We start from the raw sequence: 21,456 nt of genomic DNA on the forward strand, positions 1-21,456 counted from the left end.
TTTTACATTTAAAAATAAATAAAAGGTAGACCTATGGCAAACCCTGTCATACCCCCTCAATTTGAGTTTTGGTTTTAACTTAACAGTCCTTCACTGACACGGAGGTAGGCTATTTAAAGAGTTCATGGTGGGTGGAGGAATTGACTGACAAATCTATAGATATAGCAGCCTATTGCCTAATTTAGTCTGTCAAACAGGTAGGACTACCTCTTATTACTTAACCTCTACAGAGTACCTAACCCGGATCCGGGAGCACCCCCCACACCCCCCACACTGATTAGCATCGCTAGCATAGCGTCACAATTAAATAGTAGCATCTAAATATCATTAAATCACAAGTCCAAGACACCCAATGAAAGACACAGATCTTGTGAATAAAACCACCATTTCAGATTTTTTAAATGTTTTACAGGGAAGACACAATATGTAAATCTATTAGCTAAACACGTTAGCAAAATGACACCATTTTCTTACTCCAACAGTTTCTTACTCCATCAGGTGCTATCACCAATTCGGCTAAACTAAGATATTGATAGCCACTAACCAACAAAAAAATTCTTAAGATGACAGTCTGATAACATATTTATGGTATAGCATAGTTTTTTTTTTTTTTATGTGCATTTTTCAGGTATAAATCACAGTTCTACATTGCAGCTGCAATCTGATATAGTGCTGATGCAGCTAGAACAATTACAGAGACCAACGTTATATAACTAATTACTTGTCTTAAAACATTTCAGAAAAAATACACAGCGTACAGACATTGAAAGCCCAACATCTGGTGAATCCAAACAATATTTCAGATTTTTTAAATGTTTTATAGCGAAAACAAAATGTAGCGCTAATTAGCATAACCAGGCCAGCCAGAACCAGCTGGACGCGCGCGACCAGTTCACATGCACGACAGATATATGAAATAACATCGTAAATTGGGTCTTACTATTGCTGGTCTTTCATCAGAATGTTGATCAAGGTGTCCTTAGTCCTGATGAGTCGTTCAATCCATTCACAATGGCAACCTCCCCTCTTCATTTAGCCTGGGTACTGGTCGACTAGCACGGCTCTGTCCAAAGTTAAAAAACTCAAAGAACGGAACACGGCAAAACTCCCGAAAAAATTCTAATAATCTGATTAAACTATATTGAAAAAACATACATTACGGTGATATGGTCACATGTATCAAACAAACTTTGACACGGAGATAGTTTTCATCCGTAACGTCAGCATAACAAAAGTCAATGGCTTCTCTAAACGCGCATCTCAGGAAACCGGAAGTTGTCGGTCACGCTAAAGAAATAGGTCTTATTTCACGTCAGTACAAGATAAACAAAAAATTTCTCCTCTGACGTCTTCCAGACACCCAGAGGAAGAAGAAGGAAGTGTGTTTCGGGTCATAGGTCGCGTGACCATATATAGGCAGAGCTTTGAAGCGAGCATACACATCTTGCAATCTTTTTCTGGCTCAGGGAAAGTGCTGTGAAATGACCTGTGTTTGACTCAGAGACAAAATTGGAACGGTTTTAGAAACCATAGCTTGTTTTCTATCCAATGGCATATGGTTATATGCATATAGTAACAGCAATAATTGAATAAGAGGCAGTTTTATCTGTAGAGGCAATTATGCTAATGTGAAAACAGCACCCCCTGTATTCTCAAGAAGTTTTAAATAGGAACAAATAAGCTGAAACACAAAGCCCTCTTCTTAGTAAAGTCTAATTACAATTAAAATGAAGACAGTTTAAATGAATTATGCCTACTCAAATGTGACTGCTTTCAGCACTACGAGCTGTCCATTTCTGATTGACTGTGCCTCGTCTGCTGCTTCAAGTTTCAGCACCACGAGCTGTCCATTTCTGATTGACTGTGCCTCGTCTGCTGCTTCAAGTTTCAGCACCACAATGTAAGTTACTCAAATCTGTCTTATTGTGAGTTCAATAACTCTGAAAAAGACATAATGGTCAAGAAACATATTAGTTTAAATCAAATATACTCGAGTAGTAGCAAACTATCAACGTTGACATCCGGTCCTCCTTCTCATCTTCGCGCTCTCCGTCTCAAACTGAACACAATATAGGCTATAAGCTAGTCCACGCACAAGATAGTGATTGTTTTGGACAAGACCTAATCAAAAATTATTTTCAGAAGAAACCTTTGACTCTCCTCCTGAACTGCCACTGTAGGCCTACACAGCACAGACATTGCTTTGTGTTTCTCCGAGGCTATGAATCATTTGATTGAGACCCCACAAAATAGCTTACAGGCACACTTGATATTGCACGCCCAGCGAAGAATCAGAGATGAGGGGCGGCATCGGGCACACATCGATATATAGCCTAATAAGCAACTAAATCTAAAACACTGAGAAATATTGACATTTCATCATTTACAAATTACATGACCCTCCCCTTGACTAGATTTTTTAAATACTAAACCATCCTCTTGAATGAAATTGAAAAAGCATGACCCTCCCCCATTTTCTTCTAGGTAACCATTCTATAAATGTTGATCCATCCCTTCACGAAAAATGTATTAACCCTTACAGAAATATCCCTTAATTATAATCCACAAAAGAGAGGGTTTTGTACTTATTTAGGGAAGCCAACCCAGCATAGTGTAATAGATAAGGAATGTCAGACAGACACTGATGGCTAGACAGCCGGCCATGTGAAACCTACGTTGGAATTCACCTGCAATAAACCTCTCATGACAATGCCTTTTACATAGTTCAGAAAATGTGTATATTTTGAAAATGTGATCCTCTGACTCAAATGAGGGTTGGAGGTTTTGTACTTGGTGAAATGTGACAGATCTGAAGGGTGTGTTGGTACCTCCATAGCCTAATGGCTGCAGAGCGAACCGCTTGTCGTTTGGCAGGGGCTAATTAAAATGATTTATGCAAGCTTTGCATGACATCACTACGAGCCCACTCGCAGCCCATGAGATAAAAGGCTGAATTAATTAATCTATTTAGAGACATAAATACATTGTCGTGTTGGAATGAACAAGAGTGTAAACACCAGCCAATCAATAAGGATAATTAAAATATGGTGTGTATGTAGGTATCTGTGTGTATGTTGGAAGAAGTGAGTTTGAGTGCACGTGTGTGTGTGTGTGTGTGTGTGTGTGTGTGTGTGTGTGTGTGTGTGTGTGTGTGTGTGTGTGTGTGTGTGTGTGTGTGTGTGTGTGTGTGTGTGTGTGTGTGTGTGTGTGTGTGTGTGTGTGTGTGTGTGTGTGTGTGTGTGTGTGTGTGTGTGTGTGTGTGTGTGTGTGTGTGTGTGGTTCTATCCATTTGTTTCTCGACCGCTTCTGGGAGCTTCACCTCTGTGTGAATGATATATGGCACGGCTATGGCGCTTTCAATTTTATTCATTAATAATAAGTGACAAATCGATGCTCACATCATTAAGCTTGCCTGTATGGTGAACACCTGGCTCATAGGTTAGCCTTGCTGTGGAGCTCTATAGGACACCACTGTTTAGCACTGTATATGCAGCCTGATCACATAGACTAGGCATAACATAGTAAATATAAATCTAGGACACTTAAATTAGTATGATATGTTACGTTTGGTATGGTTACTTAAGGTAAAAATGAAAGTAGGGAGGTTGGTGGATGGGTAGGCATATAAACGTCAACGTCTAGCAACCCAAAGGTTGGGAGTTCGAATATCATCACGGACAACTTTAGCATTTTAGCTAATTAGCAGATTTTCTACAACTTTTAAGTACTTTGCAAAAACTTAGCATATTAACCAACCCTTCCCCTAACCTTAACCCTTTTAGCTAACCCTTACCTTAACCCTAACCTTAACTCTTTAACCTAAATCCTAAACTTAACCTCTAGCTCTAACTCCTAGCCTAGCAAACGTCAGCCAGCTAGCTAATGTTAGCCACCTAACCACCTAACTAGAATTCGTAGCATATTATATGTTTTGCAAATTCGTATCAATCATACAAAATGGCTCTTGGACATCCACAAATGAATACATACCACATGAAATGTAACATACCATTCTAAATGGATTGTCTCTGATTTACTTACAGAATAATACAAAATGCTCTGAGACCAGGTTGGTATAGGACACCACTTCAGGGCTGTGCGAGTAAGGACTGACGATACCTTCAGAACAGTGCCTCTCTCAACGGTCTGTGACTTTTAGACCTGTCTATTATCAGGGTGACATTCAGTTGTTATGAAATGAGACAAAACCTTTTGAAACATGGGAGGTAGTAACTGAGCTTGTCCAATAAGAATGCTAATTTTAAACAATTATTGTTTGGTGCCTGCTGAACACAACCAGATGGTAAATGATTGTGAACACAAGATCAACAAGATGGCAAAAAAAGAGAAATATCAAACTGTAGGGAAATACATGGTTGTGGTGTAAGGGCTAATGACTCAAATGGATATGACATTTGATATTCTATTTTCCATATGTTAATGGGTTATGGGTAATTTCATGAACATGGGTCACAGGTGCATTTTACCACCACTTGAAAGCAAGCTGCCAATAAAACCTCTTCAAAACAGGACGTAGATTTATCCCTCATGCAAATTCATGACTTTTCTCAACCAGTGATTTACAGTGCCTTCAGAAAGTATTCCTAACCCTTGACTTATTCCAGTCGGAATTAAAAAAGTATTAAATAGCTTTTCGTTTCACCCATCTACACACAATACCAAATGATGACAATGCAAATGCATGATAATTGAAATGTTTGCAAAATATCTCATTTACATAAGTATTCACAGGCCTGAGTCAATACAAGTTAGAATCACCTTTTGCAGCAATTACAGCTGTGAGTCTTTCTGGGTAAATCTTCAGGAGCTTTGCACACCTGGATTGTACAATATTTGCACATTATTCTTTAAAAAATTATTCAAAATCTGTCAAGTTGGTTGTTGATAATTGCTAGACAGCTATTTTCAATTTTTGCCATATACTTTCCAGCCAAATTAAATTGAAACTGTAACTATACCACTGAGGAACATTCAATGTCCTCTTGGTAGGCCACTCCAGTGTATATTTAGCCTTGTGTTTTAGGTTATTGTCCTGCTGAAAGCTGATTTTGTCTCGCTGTGTCTGTTGGAAAGCAGACTGAAGCAGGTTTTCCTCTAGGATTTGCCTGTGCTTGGCTCTATTCCGTTTATTTTTATCATAAAAAACTGAAAATATGAAGAGTGGTACTCAGTGATGTGTTGTGATGGATTTGCCCCAAACATAACCCTTTGTATTCATAACATAAATTTAATTTCTTTGCCATATTTTTTGCATTTTTACTTTTTTGGATAAGTTTTATGAGAGATCAGTGACCAGCCAGAGTAAGACGACAACAGGGGATAGGTACTCAGTGTAAAGCCAATTAGTACACACCTGGCCCCACTAATGAATGTCTCCTTCTTCCTATATATAGGTGTGCCAGGAGAGGAGCTGGGGGAGAATTGGAAGTAGAGATGGGGACCTGTGAGGATGTCAGATTTTCCTACCTCAGATAAAGCTTATTTGACTCTGTTAACCTGTTGGGGATGGGGGCGCTGTTTAGACTATTTATGCTAATGTGGCTAATTTTTTAAACGGCTTCCCACAAAATCCTTGATCGTACAATATGCATATTATTATTATTATTGGATAGAAAACAGTCTATAGTTTCTATAGGAGTTGAAATTTTGTCTCTAAGTGGAACAGAGCCCATTCTACAGCAATTTCCCTGACATGGAGTCAGATTTGAGAAACGTTGGCCACTTTTCTGAAGTCATTTAAACGGGCACTGTCGTTGCTATGACTATACGGACACTTCTTACGTCTTCCCCTGGATGCCTTTACGTGATGACGATTCCAACGGGCTCGATTGCTCGTTCACAGGCCCTACAAATGAAAAAAACCTTTAGCTAGCAAGTCTTTTCTTGCTGCGTAACGCGCGTGGAAGACACCGACCCTCTCCTGTTCCAAGCGTTAGTTTAGCCTGTTATATTTCTCCGGTCATCTTTTCACTCGTTATAGGAGTTACAAACATCACAAAGTAGTTAATTTAAAGCGTTTTATAGCAATTTATATCCGTTTAGTGCGATTTTGGGACATTTATTTTTGCAACGATGTGAAAAGTTGGGCACGCTTTTCAGTTCATCCCGAACGTAGTTGACATTTCCACATGGCAAGAGGACAGCTTTCCACCAAAAGACGATTTCTCCCAAGAAAGGATCCTTTGCCCAAGATACTGATGGAAGAACAGCTCAAGGTAGGACATTTTTATTATGATAAATCGTGTTTCTGTCGAAACATTTTAGTGGCTTAGGACGCCATGTTTTTTGACGTAGCTTCGCTTGGCGCAAACTGTATTGAAAAGTAAGGATAAATTAAAAAATGTAATAACGCAATTGTATTAAGAATTAAATTGTCTATCAATCCCTGTCCACCCTATATTTTTTAGTCACGTTTATGAGTATTTATGTATAAGAGTAGATCACTGTCTAAGTGGCGCAAGGACGTTTTCTTTACCAGCTTGTCTACATTTCACATTGTCTAACCATGATTTTGGTGGCTAAATATAAACATTTTCGATCAAACTGTATATGCATGTTGTAATGTGATGTTACAGGAGTGTCATCGGAAGAATTCTGAGAAGGTTAGTGAAAAAATTAATATCTTTTGGCGATGTTGACTTTTATCGCTCACTTTGGCTAGAATCAATGCTGGGCTGCTAATTGCTATGTGCTAAGCTAATATAACGATTTATTGTGTTTTCGCTGTAAGACACTTAGAAAATCTGAAATATTGTCTGTATTCACAGGATCTGTGTCTTTCGATTCGTGTATGCTGTGTATTTTTACGAAATGTTTGATGATTAGTAGTTAGGTAAACACGTTGCTCATTGTAATTATTCTAGTCCATTTGTGATGGTGGGTGCAATTGTAAACTATGCCATATACCTGAAATATGCACTTTTTTCTAACAAAACCTATCCCATACCATAAATATGTTATCAGACTGTCATCTAATGAGTTTTTTTGTTGGTTAGGGGCTATAAATATCTTAGTTTAGCCGAATTGGTGATGGCTACTGGTGTTGGTGGACAAATAAAAGATGGTGGATTATGCTAATGTGTTTTTAGGTAATAGATGTACATCTTTACATATTGTGTCTTCCCTGTAAAACATTTTAAAAATCGGAAATGTTGACTGGATTCATAAGATCTGTGTCTTTCATTAGCTGTATTGGACTTTAATGTGTGAAAGTTAAATATTTTAAAAAAATATTTTTTTTGAATTTCGCGGCACTGGTTTTTCAGTGGGGGGGGGGGGGGAGTGCCGCTAGCGCCACGCTGATCCTAGACAGGTTAACCAAGGCAGGCTATAGGTAGAGAGAAGCGTTCCTCCTGTAATTGTTATGTTAGATGACATGAGTATGATGATGATAGTCTGAAGACAGGAGAAGCCCTTTGTTGTTTTGCTTTCCTTTTTTGGCCACTGCCTTTTGGTCAAACGGCTTAGTTTATGTTAAGTTACGCTGGTGTTTCAGCGTTGGACGTTAACCTGTACTGGAGATATTTTGTCGGGCGAAAGAAGACCCGTTTAGTAAACAATCACAAGAAAAATAATCATAACCCCTGCCTCTGGTCTGTTCATTTTATGCCTCCAGCCTGTGTTCGGGTGCTTCGGACAAGCTGATCCGTTCACAGTTTATGCCTCCAGCCTGTGTTCGGGTGCTTCGGACAAGCTGATCCGTTCACAGTTTATGCCTCCCGCCTGTGTTCGGGTGCTTCGGACGAGCTGATCCGTTCACAGTTTATGCCTCCCGCCTGTGTTCGGGTGCTTCGGACGAGCTGATCCGTTCACAGTTTATGCCTCCAGCCTGTGTTCGGGTGCTTCGGACGAGCTGATCCGTTCACAGTTTATGCCTCCCGCCTGTGTTCGGGTGCTTCGGACAAGCTGATCCGTTCACAGTGTATGCCTCCCGCCTGTGTTCAGGTGCTTCGGACAAGCTGATCCGTTCACAGTGTATGCCTCCCGCCTGTGTTCAGGTGCTTCGGACGAGCTGATCTGTTCACAGTTTATGCCTCCAGCCTGTGTTCGGGTGCTTCGGACGAGCTGATCCGTTCACAGTTTATGCCTCCCGCCTGTGTTCGGGTGCTTCGGACAAGCTGATCCGTTCACAGTGTATGCCTCCCGCCTGTGTTCAGGTGCTTCGGACAAGCTGATCCGTTCACAGTTTATGCCTCCCGCCTGTGTTCGGGTGCTTCGGACAAGCTGATCCGTTCACAGTGTATGCCTCCCGCCTGTGTTCAGGTGCTTCGGACAAGCTGATCCGTTCACAGTTTATGCTGTACAGCATCTTTCTTTTCGCTATGTCATTTAGTTTGTATTGTGGAGTAACTACTATGTTCTTGATCCATCCTCAGGTTTTCTCCTGTCATAGCCATTGAACTCTGTAACTGTTTTAAAGTCACCATTTGCCTCATGGTGATATCCCTGAGCGGTTTCCTTCCCCTCCGGCAACTGAGTTAGGAAGGACACCTGTATCTTTGTAGTGACTGGGTGTATTGATAAACCATCCAAAGTGTAATTAAGAACTTCACCATGGTCGAAGGGATATTCAGTGTCTGCTTTAAATAAAATATATACACACATACATATATATATACCAATAGGTGCCCTTCTTTACAAGGGACTGGAAAACCTCCCTGGTCTTTGTGGTTGAAACTGTGTTTTAAATGTCTTGCTTGGCTGAGGGACCTTACAGATAATTGTGTGTGAGGTACAGAGATGAGGTAATCATTCAAAAATCATGTTAAACACTATTATTGCGCACAGAGTCCCTGCAACTTCAGTGACTTGTTAAGCACATTTGAACTGAACTTATTTAGGCTTGCCATAACAAAGGGGTTGAATACATATTGACTCAAAACATGTCAGCTTTTCATTTAGAATTCATTTGTAAACATTTCTAAAAACATAATTCGACATTGACATTATGGGGTATTGTGTGTAGGCCAGTGACACAAAATCTAAATTTAATCAATTTTAAATGCAGGCTTAAACACAAGAAAATGTGGAAAAAGTCAAGGGGTGTGAATGCTGTCTGAAGACACTGTACACATGAATGGATGACAGTAGCCTAAAGCACATCAACTATTCTTAGTCAGGGAACAGTGAAAGGAGACAAATAATACAACAGTATCTGAAACATATTTAATTTTAATGATTTCGTTTGTTTGTGTTTTTCAGACTTTCCTCCAACAATGTGGAAATTAGAAAGGGGCGAAATCTCATTAACTACCTTAGCTGCGTGTTGACATGTCATTTGCATCTTGCAAGACAAACCGCATCTCTTCATTTCACACTTTAGCCTTCCAATTTCCTCCTTCGATACGTCGGCAGCTCAAAAGGAAATAATGAATAACATTAATTTCCGTGGCTTTTTTATTAATGTGCAAAAAACAAATGCCAATTATGGGCAGCAAATGTTCTCTTATTTCCCTTTGTTTACTTCTGAGTATATCCCCCAGAAGCCTCTATCCCGAGTCCGAGAGATGGGTTTCTAACAGTGGAGGCTGGTGACTTGAAAAACAGAGGAGGATGGGAGACCCACGGTATCGGCCCGGAACGCACGGAGACGTCAGTGTGTTTCAAAAATCGTCAGAGAGTAATTCTTTTAACCTAAAGCATTTAATAAAGACATTTATAGTACAATATTATGGGGAATATGCGAATGAGAGGGCTACTTACACCGTTTTGGGAAGGGATCACAGCAGTGATTGAATGAGGGTATGAGGCATGAGTTGAGGTGTTCAGAGGCTTGACTTCGGTGCAGGAAAGGATTTGACTGGAAAGACAACAACCAATAGCACAACACACTACACAGTTAGACAAAAGAGCTAAGAAGGAGTTTGTCCAAGCAAGGAGTAAAATCATTGATGTGTAATAATGTGATTGTGTGTGTGATTGACTCTACATACAGTAATGAGAGAAAATTGATAGGGGTCCTCACAGTGCTTGGAGAGGAAACATGAAATGTGCCAGTGGATGAGCGGGCACATGAGATGTCATGGCTTCCGTTCATGTCAGGAGAGAGTTGACAATGGTAGTGGAGTGGAGTAGTCATCACCTCTTAATCACGGAACAGGAGGGGACTTAGCTGGAAATACAAATAGCAGACACATTTCATTACAGCTGTGCCATCGTAGGTTTGAACAACAAGTTTGTCCATGAAGTTAAACAAAGACTGAGCATCTCGCCCACTTGACACATCAAAGTAGCCCAGGAAACGTTCCTGAATGAAGCCCTGATCATCCACATACCTGACGATAACTGACAACAGCAAGCAGACTGGTGGCAACCAGAGTTGGGGGGCAATTTTTACCCACTGGGACACAGAGTTTTTCCTTATCTGTTAACAGGGGTGAAAACTCTGTCAAACTGCAGAAACCTTATACTTGTTCATATGAGTTATATTTAGACTAGATTAGGAGGGGATTTCCTTTACCCAGATACAGGGACAACAGCTGATAGACAATAGAACTCACAGGGCTGAGCTTGCTTTATGCATGTTTGGATCATGCAGGCCTATGCAACTGCATGCCTTATAAAAATGCACTTACATCTGTCATCACTATTATGTTGATTGATTGAATCCAGTTAATAATTGTGGATTGAAAATGTATAGGCTGCCTAGCCAGCCCAATTTTGAATATAAACCAAATATGATCACATTCACATTTTCTCCTGACACACAAATGGACTTTAAATACATAATGTTACCAATTAGTTACCCTGCACAGCACACATAGGCTGTATGCATCTGTTCTTAATAGTAGCCTACAGTTGATCTGACTGAAAAATTGCCTCGTTTTCATCCCATTCAGCAAGTCAAATCTCAAATGTTTAGGTGTAGCCTAGGCTGCTGCAACATTTATTTGATGTGTTTTTGCTTTTGTCTGTCCGGAGTGATTATGTGTTATCATCTTTGCTAAATAAATACCGGAGGAAAGTGGAAAGCCTACATGAGTGCGCGAAGAAAATGCGCTGAAAATACGCTGCGTCAACCTCTGTCTCTAATCTAACTTTTAACGGATGATGCGATGGAAGCTATCAAATCATTCTGAATGATCCCAGGAAATTACAATAGAAAGTTCCATGTGTTCATCAAGTAAAGCATCATAGCGTCCAATTACCGCTGCAAGCTCCTTGTGGTGGCACTTGTTAGTTAGAGGAACATTCCCTCTCGTTGTGTCCTCTAAAAGCCAATTATTGAATGCCCAAAAACTCAGCGGTGTTGATAAGCCGCTTGTGAACATCCGTTTCTTCTTTCTCGTTGTGTTGCGCATTTTGAATACAGACCTTCCTCATGAACGATGCGACTTTTTTCCCAGAAGCTTGAATCGTATATGCTTCCTGCTTTTGTTTTGCCGTTTAGATGAACGATCGATGTTCTTCAGGTTACTGTACCCCTCTTTCGCCAAAGGCTCACTTTCCAAAAAACAGGCAAGGCCAGCAATACAGGCGGCTTGATGAAAGGCTCCCAGTTAACCAGCTATACATTTGATACCAATTGGTATTGAACGCCCTCACCTTTTCATCTTCCTTCATGAAACTGATCTCAGGCAGAGGTCGACCCTCGCCTTTAATTCGCATATTTTCCGTTGTACCACAGAGAATGAAAGGGGTTCAACAAAATAGAACCCCCCACATAATGCTCTGCGGCACAACCAGAATACAACGCACTAGGTTCATTCTCTGATCCTAAGCATATGATTACATGGACAACATGTCAGTTCATACTGAAAAAGCTTTGATTGGTTGAAGGACATCCTGCGGAAGTGATCATAATTACCATGTAGGTCTATGGAAGGGGGTAAAGCCTACGAGCCTCCTAGGTTTTGTATTTAAGTAAATGGATCCAGAGGAGGACAGAAGCTAGCTGGCTTCCGGCTACACCATGGTGCTGACCTAGAGAGTGCTGGTGAAGTGAATATAGACCTTCATTGGAAAATAGTGTGTTTTAATCAATTATTTGGTGACATGAATATATTTAGTATAGTTTTATTTAAAAAGGAACACTTTTTTAGTGTTTCGCTATTTTTGTAATTTTTTTTATTTCCTTGAGGAGGATGGTCCTCTCAGTCCAAAAGCAGTCGATTGTTATATAGAGGAAGGAATGTCTCTATCTGTCACGACTTCTGCCGAAGTCGTTGCCTCTCCTTGTTCGGGCGGTGTTCGGCGGTCGACGTCACCGGTCTTCTAGCCATCATCGATACATTTTTCATTTTCCATTGGTTTTGTCTTGTCTTCCCACACACTTGTTTTCAATCCCATCCATTACCTCTTGTGTATTTAACCCTTTGTTTCCCCTCATGTGTTTGTCAGAGATTGTTTTATGTCAACTGTTGTTTATTGGTGTATAGGTGCGCGACGGGTCCTCGTACCCATGTTTATTTTATGTATGTACATTTTCGTGTTTGGAGCATGTTAAGTAGAGATTTATTAAAAGTCTCCATTTACACTCAGTTTAACACTCCTGCGCCTGACTTCCCTGCCACCTATACACACGGCTCTGACACTATCATTCTTATTCTACACACAGACACAGTATCTCAGATTATGGTACCTATGGTAACCATCTTATCTCACCTCTAGACAACATATAAAACAGAAACACAACATGTATAGATAGCACAACATATCACTCCCTCCTTCTGGACAATGGAACCACAGAGACTCTAAAAACAACATTGCAACCCAGATGAGACTGACTAACACCGTACAAACTGAACGAAACCAACCATCAGCAAAGCAAAGAGAAGTGTGCTACTGCTTTGCTCTGATCTGGTTTGCTGTTCCCAATCTAACTGGCCGGGATATCAGTTTCCACCATCTGGGCCAGGCAAATCTCAAATTCAGCTTTTCTTACTGTGCCCAGAAATCAAACAGGCAGATTATGTTAAAGCCGATGCATTACGTCGGGAGTGGAACAAATGGGATTTCTCCTGTCTTTGATCTTTATTTTCAGACGCCCGCCATCTGCATGCAAACGCACCAGTGCGGCCCACTAACTTGTAGACAAGTGAAATGCATTAATATTTAAGTGATGGCAATTATCCAAAGAGAGGAGCAGTGTACGTGTGTCACGTCGCTGCTTATGTTCAAATTCTATTATAGATATGAACATAATATCGGAGGATGGTAATCATATACTGGGTTGTGGGTTGGTGTGACAATCTGTGTGTTGGATGGAGGCAGCACTGAGCTAGGGTAACACCGGCAGAGGGCCTGCAGTATTTTTAGCAGACCCCCTGATATGCATAGCAAACAGAAGTCTAAATGACATGGTTTAGTGTAATGATGTTATTCCTTTGGTCCTTTTATCCAGAGAGATTTACGCATAATCACATATAATTAGAGACTATTACGATCAGAGAGCAGCACAGGCAGACAGGCAGGCAGGGCGCAGAGAAGCAAAATAGTGAAAAGGAGAGTCATCTGTAGGAAAATGTTTTTCCTATTTGTTTCATCCAGGTTGGAATGGATCTGTGTGAGATATTTTACAATCTCTTCCTCTGAAAATGTTGGATGTTTACCAGCCGTCTGAAAATCACCCCATTTTCATGTATAAATGAATACAAAGCCTGGCTCATACATATAAAAGCGCAACGTTTCCATTAGAGGAAAAACTCAGCAATGGTGTAATAAGAAATGATCACAAGCTCTTCATGCCTCTGTTTCCCTTACTGCTGATTGTTTCCCTCACTGCTGATTGTCTTTCTCATGACAACTCCTGATGATCATCCGTGCACTCCTCCCATTTCCCCCTGTACAACTTCACCGCAACGCTCTGCCTCGCATAACGACTCCCATCCCATTCATCCCCATCTCATGGCCTTTTGGACGTCGTAATTGTGTCTAATCATAATTCCCATTGCTCCTACGAAGAACACCCCTGCTGTTTAGGAGCATTTGCTCATGCCTCCCTCCTGCGATGTAAATGAGGGCAGGCAGAAGCAAACGCTGGCAGAATGAAATGTTTCTCCCACACCTCATTAACCCTCCGAGAGCACAGGAAATAGAACCTTTGACAGGATGTCAGAGAGCAAGTAATGGCCCAATCAGAGAGATCGCCATTGGCAAATTAGCATTAACCAAACGCCACGGGCAGCGGAGAAGATGCCTAAATGTCAGACGAGTTCCCCGTAGAATGGTTGATAGGGGTTGGATGTCATTAACGTTGTCCATCAATAGGCCTCAACTTTAAATTACAGCTTGTTCAACCTATTGAATCGTGGGAGATTTATATCCAAATATTATCAACATGCTGTCCTTGAAAGTTTTATTTAACAACTTAATATTATTCAGAATCACGCGAACAATTATATTGTTCTTAGCCTTCTTCAAAAAAATTATTCATTTTATATAACATTATGAAAATCCCTTAAAAGTGATTGCATTATGATGCTAATCCAACGGCCTCGGTTTAGGTACTTGCCGTCCTCTCCACTCAGGCTGTTCATTCCTCTCCACTGTACGGGCTTTGGAAACTCAGTCTACCCACATATTCCCACATCCACCAATCTGCACTGTGTGGTTCACATGTAGTTGTCCATAATGATCCAGAACGATATTACACATAACATGAATATTTTGTATCCTCCTCATCCTTCAGCAGCTGTATTCTATAACCTCCTCCACCCTGTCCTCCCGTAGGCCCCCGGTCACCTTACTGATACAAAACCTTACACTTGAACTTTTACTCCAAATTGTTTTCTTATTGTTCACTTGAACCTGTTTGTTCTCAGAGTGCAGAATAAGCCCTCAACGTTCCGTGTACGTGTACACGACACTTCAGATCAATCAAGAACTGAACAACTGTGTGTTATGCTAATGTATTATTCTGTGGTGGGATGTAGCTAGTGATCTACAGATGGTGTGATATGATACTGGTTTGTCTATAGGTAAACTGTTTTATTCCATCTCCCCCCAGAGGTAGAACTGTGTTACTTCTACAGATATCAGGTGTGTTGCTTTGTGATCTTGTAAATCATTTGAGGTATTCCACCACCAACCCTTTGAACCTGTGTTTCCCTCCCCAGTGCTGTGGAAAAGGAGAACATGTTACACCTCTAACCCGCTGCATCGGTCTCATTACGTACAGCTGAAAGTAACTTCTGCGTCTGACTGAAACGTGTCAGAATATTACAAAAAAAACAGGTTTGTGTAGATTCGTCTCATTCTCTCTCAGCGCTCTCCAACAACAAGCTGTGAGGAACCGTGGCTCTGCCACTTCTGGAACCTGGAACACAGAACCACGTCTGATCTGTGGCCATGACAATACTGTGCTCTGCAGAACACAACATATGGCTGGTCTAATTAACTAGGTCCAGCTACATTACTTAGTGCTTGATCCATTGACTATTGACCTGGTTCTGTACATTTTGGCAGCTTATGTACTCACGCCTACTCACAATGTCTAAATTGATTCCAAACTGCTCTGCAATGACTCCTTTGTTGTTTCTCTTGGTGTCTTGCGTTGATGAACAATTCATTTCAATATGTTCTTTCTCAGAGTGTGAACTTTGCGAAAGCAGTGACATTCGTGTTTTTAATTAAGCAAAAATATGGGAAAAATCCATTTTAAGATTTGATTGATCTGCGCCAAAATGCAAAATGAAATCAACAAACATATTTGAATCCATTACTTTGACTTTAAATGGGTTTTAAAGTGTGTTTTACCAATCATGGTTAAATATCAACACACACAGATGTGCGTGGGCACACACACACCCACACACACCATGGTTTCGGGGTTGTATCATGAATCATTCATACCTCTATCATTTCCATATCACGTCTCCCTGACTCTCTACTTTGAAGAAAAAGATTAGCACCATATTTTGTGCGTGTGCGTATGCACGTGCCCATGGAGAAGTGGGACAGACATAATGAACCAAATTGACTGGGGACACAGAGAAAAGGGTTCAGTAAAAGAGGCCATCTTCTTCACAGATGCTGTATGAAGTGGGGAATAAATTAAACATTACAACAGAAAAGGGATATAAAACAAGAAAAGAACGACAAAAAGAGCGTCTGGAATCTGGTAATATCCCCCCTGCTAGCTTGAGTAGACTCCCCATTACATGTCAAAACGCATTTTCAACACATTCACTGAAAGAACTACATAATGTTAGTCATATTGAATACATGGAAGGTATAAAGAGCTCAGGAGATCACTTAGTGGTGTTCTGAGAGGGAGATAGAGTGACAATGTCATGTGTTGACACAGATAAATCACATCAAAGCAATGGAAATCCTCTGGACCTTATCTTAACCCTCAAGCTACCGAAAGGAGTCATTCTGACCCCAGAGGCATTTTTGTTTTTTATCATAGCCCAAAGATGGTTTATTAAATTGTTCCATTTTTTTCATGACTTTGTGAATCAACTTGTTCATAACAAAAGTGAATGATTGTTTTGTGTTTCTGTATCAATATACATTTTTACAAAATTCAAGTCCTTTGTGGTAATTTTGACCACAACCCAAAACACCTAATTCCACCTATGGTAATTTGATAAATAGGACAGTTATCCCTAAAAAAGCCAAAATATTTGTAGCTTAATTAAAAGCGTATTTTTTTTTACCCCATATTGGTAATGACTACAAAGTAACCCTTTTAATTTTATTAACCTTTTGTAACATAAGTAAATGGTTAAAACCCCCCCAAAATAAGCATATTGTCACGCCCTGGCCTTAGTATTCTTTGTTTTCTTTATTATTTTAGTTAGGTCAGGGTGTGACATGGGGAATGTTTGTGTTTTGTTGGTTTTGGGTGTTTCTATGGTAAAGGGGTTGTTGGGTGTAGTATATGGGTTTGTGTTGAGTACATGTGTCTAGCGTTGTCTATGTATGTTTAGTTGTCTAGGAGAGTCTATGGTTACCTGAATGAGTTCCCAATTAGAGACAGCTGATTTCGGTTGTCTCTGATTGGGAGCCTTATTTAGGGTAGCCATAGGCTTTCATTTGTTGTGAGTAGTTGTCTATGTGATACGTTTGTAGCCTGTGTGTGCACATCGTTATTTAGCTTCACGATCGTTTTCTTGTTATGTTAGTTCGTAAGTGTGTTTGTTTCGTTTTGCCTTCTTCACCAATAAAAGGAGATGGCTTATTTTCCAAATGCTGCGTTTTGGTCCGTCAATCCACCATACGATCGTGACAGAACTACTCACCAATACAGGACCAAGCGGCATGGAAAGCGGCAACAGGACCCACCTACACAGGATTCGTGGACATGGGAGGAGATACTGGATGGTAAGGGGCCGCGGGCACAACCGGGAGAATATCGCCTTCCTCGTGAAGAGCTGGAGGCAGCTAAAGCCGAGAGGAGGCGATATGAGGAGGCAGCACGGAGACAAGGCTGGAAGCCCGTGAGTACAACCCAAAAATTTCTTGGGGGGGGCCTTAAAGGGAGTGTGGCGAAGTCAGGTAGGAAACCTGCGCCTACTCCCTGTACTTACCGTGGAGAGCGAGAGTACGGGCAGACACCGTGTTACGCAGTAGAGCGCACGGTGTCTCCTGTACGCGTGCATAGCCCGGTTCGGTACATTTCAGCTCCACCACGTATCGGCCGGGCTAGACTGAGCGTTGAGCCGTATGTCATGAAGCCGGCCCAACGCATCTGGTCACCAGTGCGTCTCCTCGGCCGGTGTACATGGCACCAGCCTTACGCATGGTGTCCCCGGTTCGCCTACATAGGCCGGTGCGGGTTATTCCACCTCCCCGCACTGGTCAGGCGACGGGGAGCATACAACCAGGTAAGGTTGGGCAGGCTCGGCGCTCAAGGGAGCCAGTACGCCTGCACGGTCCGGTATTTCCGGCGCCACCTCCCCGCCCCAAACCAGTACCACCAGTGCCTCCTCCACGCACTAGCCATATGGTGCGTGTCTCCAGCCCTTTACCACCAGTGCCTAAACCACGCACCAAGCCTCCTGTGTGTCCCCAGAGTCCTGTGCGTCCTGTTGCTGCTCCCCGCACTAGCCCTGAGATGCGTGTCCCCAGCCCGGTGCCACCAGTCCCGGCACCACGCACCAGGCCTACAGTGCGCCTCAGCCGGCAGGAGTCTGCCGTCTGCACAGCGATGCCTGAACTGCCCGTCTGCCAAGCGCCATCTGAGCCATCCGTCTCCCCAGCGCCATCTGAGCCATCCGTCTCCCCAGCGCCATCTGAGCCATCCGTCTCCCCAGCGCCATCTGAGCCATCCGTCTCCCCAGCGCCATCTGAGCCATCCGTCTCCCCAGCGCCATCTGAGCCATCCGTCTCCCAAGCGCCATCTGAGCCATCCGTCTCCCCAGCGCCATCTGAGCCATCCGTCTGCCTTGAGCCTGCAAAGCCGCCCGTCTGCCATGAGCCTGCAAAGCCGCCCGTCTGCCATGAGCCTGCAAAGCCGCCCGTCTGCCATGAGCCTGCAAAGCCGCCCGTCTGCCATGAGCCTACTGAGCCGCCCGTCTGCCATGAGCCTACTGAGCCGCCCGTCTGCCATGAGCCTACTGAGCCGCCCGTCTGCCATGAGCCTACTGAGCCGCCCGCCAGACAGGAGCCGCTAGAGCCGTCCGTCAGACAGGATCTGCCAGAGCCGTCCGTCAGACAGGATCTGCCAGAGCCGCCAATCAGACAGGATCTGCCAGAGCCGCCAGCCAGCCATGAGCAGCCAGATCAGTCAGCCAGCCATGAGCAGCCAGATCAGTCAGCCAGCCATGAGCAGCCAGATCCGTCAGCCAGCCATGAGCAGCCAGATCCGTCAGCCAGCCATGAGCAGCCAGATCCGTCAGCCAGCCATGAGCAGCCAGATCCGTCAGCCAGCCATGAGCAGCCAGATCCGTCAGCTAGCCATGAGCAGCCAGATCCGTCAGCTAGCCATGAGCAGCCAGATCCGTCAGCTAGCCATGAGCAGCCAGATCCGTCAGCTAGCCATGAGCAGCCAGATCCGTCAGCTAGCCATGAGCAGCCAGATCCGTCAGCTAGCCATGAGCAGCCAGATCCGTCAGCTAGCCATGAGCAGCCAGATCCGTCAGCAAGCCATGAGCAGCCAGATCCGTCAGTCAGCCATGAGCAGCCAGATCCGTCAGCTAGCCATGAGCAGCCAGATCCGTCAGCTAGCCATGAGCAGCCAGATCCGTCAGCTAGCCATGAGCAGCCAGATCCGTCAGCTAGCCATGAGCAGCCAGATCCGTCAGCCAGCCATGAGCAGCCAGATCCGTCAGCCAGCCATGGGCCGTCCCTCAGTCCGGAGCTGCAGTCCCTCAGTCCGGAGCTGCAGTCCCTCAGCCTGGTGCTGCCCCTTATCCTGGTGCTGTCCCTTACACTGGTACTGCCCCTTAGTTCGGAGCTGCCCCTGACCCTGGTACTGCCCCTTACCCTGGTACTGCCCCTTAGTCCGGAGCTGCCCCTTAGTCCGGAACTGCCCCTTAATGAAGTGGGGTTAATGTGGAGGGGGGTCATTTGGAGGAAGCTAAGGAGGCGGTTAGGGACTGTGGTGACGTGGGGACTACGACCAGAGCCGGAGCCGCCACCGTGGATGGAAGCCCACCCAGACCCTCCCCTAGACTGGTTAATGGTGCGCCCGGAGTTCGCACCTTAAGGGGGGGGTTATTTCACGCCCTGGCCTTAGTATTCTTTGTTTTCTTTATTATTTTAGTTAGGTCAGGGTGTGACATGGGGAATGTTTGTGTTTTGTTGGTTTTGGGTGTTTCTATGGTAAAGGGGTTGTTGGGTGTAGTATATGGGTTTGTGTTGAGTACATGTGTCTAGCGTTGTCTATGTATGTTTAGTTGTCTAGGAGAGTCTATGGTTACCTGAATGAGTTCCCAATTAGAGACAGCTGATTTCGGTTGTCTCTGATTGGGAGCCTTATTTAGGGTAGCCATAGGCTTTCATTTGTTGTGAGTAGTTGTCTATGTGATACGTTTGTAGCCTGTGTGTGCACATCGTTATTTAGCTTCACGATCGTTTTCTTGTTTTGTTAGTTCGTAAGTGTGTTTGTTTCGTTTTGCCTTCTTCACCAATAAAAGGAGATGGCTTATTTTCCAAATGCTGCGTTTTGGTCCGTCAATCCACCATACGATCGTGACACATACACTGAGTGTCCAAAGCATTGTATTGAGTTGCACCCATTTTGGCCTCAGAACAGCCTACATTAGTCGGGGCATCTATTCTACAATGTGTCAAAGGTGTTCCACAGGGATGCTGGTCCATGTTGACTCCAATGCTTCTCACAGTTGTGTCAAGTTGGCTGGATGTCCTTTGGGTGGTGGACCGTTCTTGATACACACGGGGAAACGGTTGAGCTTATAAACGCAGTAGCGTTGCAGTTCTTGACACACTCAAACCGGTGTACCTGGCATCTAAAACCATATCCTGTTCAAAGGCACTTAAATATTTTGTCTTCCCCATTCACCCTCTGAATGTCAAACATACACAAATCATGTCTTAATTGTTTGAAGACCCCCCCCCCCCCCGACTCCTCCCCTTCATCTACACTGATTGAAGTGGATTTAACAGGTGACATAAATGAGGGATCATAGCTTTCACCTGGATTCATGTGGTCAGTCTATGTCATGGAAAGAGCAGTGTTCCTAATGTTTTGTACACTCTGTGTATTTAACAATGTTTATACATTTATAGTCTAATTTGATAAAATGTATGTTTTTGTTTTCATGTTTTTAACCAATATTTTGATGAATATCATCCATAGTTACTTGTTATGAACATTTTCTCTGTTATTCATTGTCAGTGTTGTGTTTCTGTTGTACTCAGAGGCAGAGAAAATGGCAATTGATCTAATCTGGCATACTGGTTAGCCCTAAAATGGCCACTGATATGGGCGTTATAGGCGAAAGCCCGCAGGTACCACCAGACTTTTAGCTCAAACTTTGGAATGCTATGGGCTATCAACTCAGTTCCAATTGTATCTGAAAGATCTACATATCATTTTCTATTATTTTTGTTATAGTGAATGGCACGCTGACCAATGGGCTAAATCTCAGGTGGCTCCATATCTAAACTCAGCAAAAAAAGAAACGTCCACTCACTGTCAACTGTGTTTATTTTCAGCAAACTCAAAATGTGTAAATATTTGCATGAACATAACAAGATTCAACAACTGAGACATAAAGTGAACAAGTTCCACAGACATGTGACTAACAGAAATGGAAAAGTGTGTCCCTGAACAAAGGGCGGGTCAAAATCAAAAGTAACAGTCAGAATCTGTGTGGCCACCAGCTGCATTAAGTACTGCAGTACATCTCCTCCTCATGGACTGCAACAGATTAGCCAGTTCTTGCTGTGAGATGTTACCCCACTCTTCCACCAAGGCACATGCAAGCTCCCGGACATTTCTGGGGGGAATGGCCCTAGCCCTCACCCTCCGATCTAACAGGTCCCAGACGTGCTCAATGGGATTGAGATCCGGGCTCTTCGCTG

The 21,456-nt window shown here is 43.0% G+C and overlaps 1 long non-coding RNA gene across 2 annotated transcripts in view; it reads right to left on the reverse strand.

Moving 5' to 3' along the window:
• Nucleotides 1-11,741, reverse strand: part of LOC129827854 (uncharacterized) — a 30,267-nt gene extending 18,526 nt beyond the window's left edge. Inside the window, exons 1-3 of one of the 2 annotated variants that reach the window (XR_008755223.1) lie at nucleotides 11,169-11,741; nucleotides 9,986-10,132; nucleotides 9,724-9,820 (exon numbers count right to left, since the gene is read on the reverse strand). This is a non-coding gene — a long non-coding RNA (uncharacterized LOC129827854). The other variant, XR_008755224.1, reaches the window with a different exon arrangement.
• Nucleotides 11,742-21,456: the final 9,715 nt, after the last annotated feature.

The sequence above is a fragment of the Salvelinus fontinalis genome, chromosome 29 (assembly GCF_029448725.1).
Source record: "Salvelinus fontinalis isolate EN_2023a chromosome 29, ASM2944872v1, whole genome shotgun sequence".
In the NCBI taxonomy this organism is placed as follows: Eukaryota; Metazoa; Chordata; class Actinopteri; order Salmoniformes; family Salmonidae; genus Salvelinus; species Salvelinus fontinalis.